The 4,812-nt window shown below is 39.1% G+C and overlaps 1 non-coding gene across 1 annotated transcript; it reads left to right on the top strand.

Moving 5' to 3' along the window:
• The first annotated feature begins 2,073 nt into the window (after nt 1–2,073).
• On the top strand, nt 2,074–2,181 carry LOC127742299 (small nucleolar RNA R71). Its single transcript, XR_008003487.1, has one exon. It is a non-coding gene; the product is annotated as a small nucleolar RNA R71 (small nucleolar RNA).
• The last annotated feature ends 2,631 nt before the right edge of the window (nt 2,182–4,812 follow it).

Genomic DNA, 4,812 nt, shown 5'->3' with positions numbered 1-4,812 from the left:
TTCTGCCAATCCTGGTGTTAAACGCCGGGCTGGTGCCCATTTCTGGAATTTAACGCCTGCTTCTTGCCCCTTCCTGGCATTTAACGCCAGTCTGGTGCCCCTTTCTGGCGTTAAACGCCCAGAATGGTGCCAGACTGGGCGTTAAACGCCCATTTGCTGCCCTTACTGGCATTTAAATGCCAGCAAGTTTTCCTTCAGGGTGTGCTGTTTTTCTTTCTGTTTTTCATTCTGTTTTTGCTTTTTTTAATTGATTTTGTGACTTCCCATGATCATCAACCTATAAAAGACATAAAATAACAAAGGAAAATAGATAAATATAACATTGGGTTGCCTCCCAACAAGCGCTTCTTTAATGTCAGTAGCTTGACAGTGGGCTCTCATGGAGCCTCACAGATGTTCAGAGCAATCTTGGAACCTTCCAACACCAAACGTAGAGTTTGAATATGGGGGTCCAACACCAAACTTAGAGTTTGGTTGTGGCCTCCCAACACCAAACTTAGAGTTTGGCTGTAGGGGCTCTGTTTGACTCTGTTTTGAGAGAAGCTCTTCATGCTTCCTCTCCATGGTTACAGAGGGATATCCTTGAGCCTTAAACACAAAGGATTCTTTATTCACTTGAATGATCAATTCTCCTCTATCAACATCAATCACAGCCTTTGCTGTGGCTAGGAAGGGTCTGCCAAGGATGATGGATTCATCCATCCACTTTCCAGTCTCTAGGACTATGAAATCAGTAGGGATGTAATGATCTTCAACTTTTACCAGAACATCCTCTACAAGTCCATAAGCTTGTTTTCTTGAATTGTCTGCCACCTCTATTGAGATTTTTGCAGGTTGCACCTCAAAAATCCCTAGCTTCTCCATTTCAGAGAGAGGCATGAGGTTTATGCTTGACCCTAGGTCACACAGAGCCTTCTTGAAGGTCATGGTGCCTACTGTACAAGGTATTGAGAACTTCCCAGGGTCCTGTCTCTTTTGAGGTAATCTCTGCCTAGTCAAGTCATCTAGTTCTTTGGTGAGCAAAAAGGGTTCATCCTCCCAAGTCTCATTACCAAATAACTTGTCATTTGGCTTCATGATTGCTCCAAGGTATTTAGCAACTTGCTCTTCAGTGACATCTTCATCCTCTTCAGAGGAAGAATACTCATCAGAGTTCATGAATGGCAGAAGTAAATCCAATGAAATCTCTATGGTCTCAGTGTGAGCCTCAGATTCCTATGGTTCCTCATTAGGGAACTCCTTGGAGGTCAGTGGACGTCCATTGAGGTCTTCCTCAGTGGCGCTTACTGCCTCTTCCTCCTCTCCAAATTCGGCCATGTTTATGGCCTTACACTCTCCTTTTGGATTCTCTTCTGTATTGCTTGGAAGAGTACTAGGAGGGAGTTCAGTAACTTTCTTACTCAGCTGACCCACTTGTGCCTCCAAGTTTCTAATGGAGGACCTTATTTCAATGAAACTTTGAGTGGTTTTGATTAGATCAGAGACCATGGTTGCTAAGTCAGAGTGGCTCTGCTTAGAATTCTTTGTCTGTTGCTGAGAAGATGATGGAAAAGGCTTGCCATTGCTAAACCTGTTTCTTCCATCATTATTGTTGTTAAAACCTTGTTGAGGTCTCTGTTGATCCATCCATGAGAGATTTGGATGATTTTTCCATGAAGGATTATAGGTGTTTCCATAGGGTTCTCCCATGTAATTCACCTCTTCCATTGAAGGGTTCTCAGGATCATAAGCTTCTTCTTCAGATGAAGCGTCCTTAGTATTGCCTGGTGCAGCTTGCATTCCGGACAGACTTTGAGAAATCATATTGACTTGCTGAGTCAATATTTTGTTCTGAGCCAGTATGTCATTCAAAGTATCAATCTCAAGAACTCTTTTCTTCTGATTCGTCCCATTGTTCATAGGATTCCTTCCAGAAGTGTACATGAATTGGTTATTTGCAACTATTTCAATGAGTTCTTGAGCTTCTGTAGGCGTCTTCTTCAGATGAAGAGATCCTTCAGCAGAGCTGTCCAATGACATCTTGGACAGTTCAGACAGACCATCATAGAAAATACCTATGATACTCCATTCAGAAAGCATGTCAGAGGGACACTTTCTGATTAATTGTTTGTATCTTTCCCAAGCTTCATAGAGGGATTCACCTTCCTTCTGTTTGAAGGTTTGGACTTCCACTCTAAGCTTACTCAATTTTTGAGGTGGAAAGAACTTTGCCAAGAAGGCATTGACTAGCTTTTCTCAAGAGTTCAGGCTTTCTTTAGGTTGTGAGTCCAACCATATCCTAGCTCTGTCTCTTATAGCAAAAGGGAATAGCATAAGTCTGTAGACCTCAGGGTCAACCCTATTAGTCTTGGCAGTGTCACAGATTTGCAAGAATTCAGCTAAAAACTGATGAGGATCTTCCAATGGAAGTCCATGGAACTTGCAATTCTGTTGCATTAGTGAAACTAATTGATGCTTATGCTCAGAGTTGTTTGCTCCAATGGCAGGGATAGAGATGCTTCTCCCATAGAAGTCGGGAGTAGGTGCAGTAAAGTCACCCAGCACCTTCCTTGCATTGTTGGGATTATTGTTGTTTTCGGCTGCCATGTCCTCTTCTTGTTTGAAGATTTCTGTTAGGTCCTCTACAGAGAGTAGTGCTTTAGCTTCTCTTCGCTTTCGCTTCAAGGTCCTTTCAGGTTCAGGGTCAGCCTCAACAAGAATGCTTTTGTCTTTGCTCCTGCTCATATGAAAGAGAAGAGAACAAGAAAATATGGAATCCTCTATGTCACAGTATAGAGATTCCTTGAGGTGTCAGAGGAAAACAAAAATAGAAGGAAGAGGTAGAAGAATTTGAACTTAGAAAGATAGAGTTCGAATTGTGCATTGAGGAGGAGTGTTAGTCCATAAATAGAAGGATGTGAGAAGAGGGGAAGAAATTTTCAAAAATCAAAGTGAATTAATTAAAAGAAATTTTGAAAAAATGGTAATTGATTTTTGAAAACTAAGATTGAGAAAGAAATAAAGTGATTTTGAAAAAGATTTTGAAATTGGAAATCAAAGAGATATGATTGAAAACTATTTTGAAAAAGATGTGATTAAAAAGATATGATTTGAAAAAGATTTGATTTTGAAAAATTTTGAAAACTTGAAAAAAAATTTGCATTAAAAACAAAATCTTCCCTCTTGTGCCATCCTGGCGTTAAACGCCCAGAATGGTATCCATTCTGGCGTTTAACGCCCAAAATGCTACCCTTTTGGGCGTTAAACGCCCAGCCAGGCACCCTGGCTGGCGTTTAAATGCCAGTTTTCCTTCCTCACTGGGCATTTTGAACGCCCAGCTTTTTCTGTGCAATTCCTCTGCTGTATGTTCTGAATCTTCAATTCTCTGTATTATTGACTTGAAAAGACACAAATTAAAATTTTTTTTGGATTTTTAATGATGAGGAATAATCAAAATGCAACTAAAATCAAATAAACAATGCATTCAAGACACCAAACTTTGAAGTTTGTATACTACTAACACTAACAAATTGAGAATGCATATGAGAAACACAAAACACACAAAACAAGAGAATTTAAAGATCAGAGCAAGTAAATCATCAAGAACAACTTGAAGATCAATGAAGACACATGAATGATTTCGAAAAATGCAAGAAGAACAGAAACATGCAATTGACACCAAACTTAAAATGAGACAGTAGACTCAAACAAGAAATATTTTTGGTTTTTATGAATTTTGTAAATTTTTTTTTCGTTTTTTCGAAAATTATATGGAAAAGAAAATAAAGAGATTCAAAATTTTTAATAAGAATTCCAGGAATCATGCAATGTTAGTCTAAAGCTTTAGTCTAAAGAAATTAGACATGGCTAGCCAAGCTTCAGTAGGATATTACATTCAAGAGCTAAATTGATGAGAATCAATCAGCTTTGGTGATGATAAGAACATCACCTTGAAACTCTAGAATTCATTCTTAAAAATTCTGAAAAATACCTAATCTAAGCAACAAGATGAACCGTCAGTTGTCCAAACACAAACAATCCCCGGCAATGGCGCCAAAAACATGGTGGGAGAAATTGTGATCATCAATGGCGCCATCAACATGGTACGCTCAATTACAATCTCAACTCTTTATGACAACTTCGCACAACTAACCAGCAAATGCACTGGGTCGTCCAAGTAATAAACCTTACGCGAGTAAGGGTCGATCCCACGGAGATTGTTGGTATGAAGCAAGCTATGGTCATCTTGTAAATCTCAGTCGGGAAGATTCAAATGGTTATGGATGATATATGAATAAAACATAAAATGAGGATAGAGATACTTATGTAATTCATTGGTGAGAATTTCAGATAAGCGTATGGAGATGCTTTGTCCCTTCCGTCTCTCTGCTTTCCTACTGTCTTCATCCAATCCTTCTTACTCCTTTCCATGGCAAGCTGTATGTTGGGCATCACCTAAGTTTGGTGTTCTGATGACAAGTCATCATATACCCATTTTTCAAGCTAATTTCACTTGTTTTATTAATCTTTATGCACTTTCTTGCATCCTAAGTAAGTGATTTGGAATGAAAATGCATAACTTCTTTAAATCAAACAACCACCATGAAATTAATGTTAACTCATAAGGTTTAAGTTGAATTTAATTGATTTTTAATTGATTTATAAGCCTTGTGAATTTAGTGATACTTTGAGTGGTTGTTTTGGTTGATTGTAGGTGAAGAAAAGAAGAAAAGAGAAAGCGTGGCCCAAGGAGAAAAAGGCGTGGCGCATTAAAGAGGGAGCAAGCATTGCCCTCCACAAGGGCACACTGCCCTCTAGGAGGGCAACATAAGG

This window comes from Arachis duranensis, chromosome 9 (genome assembly GCF_000817695.3).
Source record: "Arachis duranensis cultivar V14167 chromosome 9, aradu.V14167.gnm2.J7QH, whole genome shotgun sequence".
NCBI lineage: Eukaryota > Viridiplantae > Streptophyta > Magnoliopsida > Fabales > Fabaceae > Arachis > Arachis duranensis.
The sequence above is the reverse complement of the archived record's forward strand: the minus strand, read 5'-3'. Positions and strand labels throughout refer to the sequence as shown.